The sequence below is a fragment of the Colobus angolensis genome, unplaced genomic scaffold (genome assembly GCF_000951035.1).
Source record: "Colobus angolensis palliatus isolate OR3802 unplaced genomic scaffold, Cang.pa_1.0 Scaffold117, whole genome shotgun sequence".
Taxonomy (NCBI): domain Eukaryota; kingdom Metazoa; phylum Chordata; class Mammalia; order Primates; family Cercopithecidae; genus Colobus; species Colobus angolensis.
Window position 1 is genome coordinate 9,111,121 of NW_012112808.1, and position 570 is coordinate 9,111,690.

Here is a 570-nt window from a genome sequence, read left to right on the forward strand (position 1 = left end):
GAATGTTGGCAGTGAGCTCAGAGCTCTGACAAATAGCAACTAATGTAAAAAATAAGCACACTTTTGTGAAGGTGTGCTTGTAAAAACTCCCTGTCCTCTCTACCTTTACATGAGTGGTCCTTTAGCACAAGGTGGCAGCTTCTTCTGCAGAGGATACAAAGGATCTGGACTAGGCCCCAAGGGTGCAGGGGCTGAGGGGGAGGGGAGAATAGGCATCACCTCCAGTCTAGCAAGAGGGACTGCGACGGAATTACAGCTTGTAAAATAAGCCTCCATCAGTCTCCCAGGAGACAGCCGGCCTCAACTTGGGTGTTCCCTACTTGTTAGCCTCAGTCATAATTGGTCTCTCCTCCCATCCCACGTTGTTGGTTTTCTGTGTGTGGCTTTTGGTGTGAGCGTGTTAGGTCATCAACAAATACAATAGCGGGAGGGGGCAACTGGGGACACACATGATTGTTTTAGAGAAGAAAGGAGAAAAGGGATAAGAGAGTGGGCAGGAAGGCTGTGAACAGAATAGGGAAGATGGCCCAGGATTTAGGCTTCCGAGGCACCCCCTGGAGTGCTCCAGGG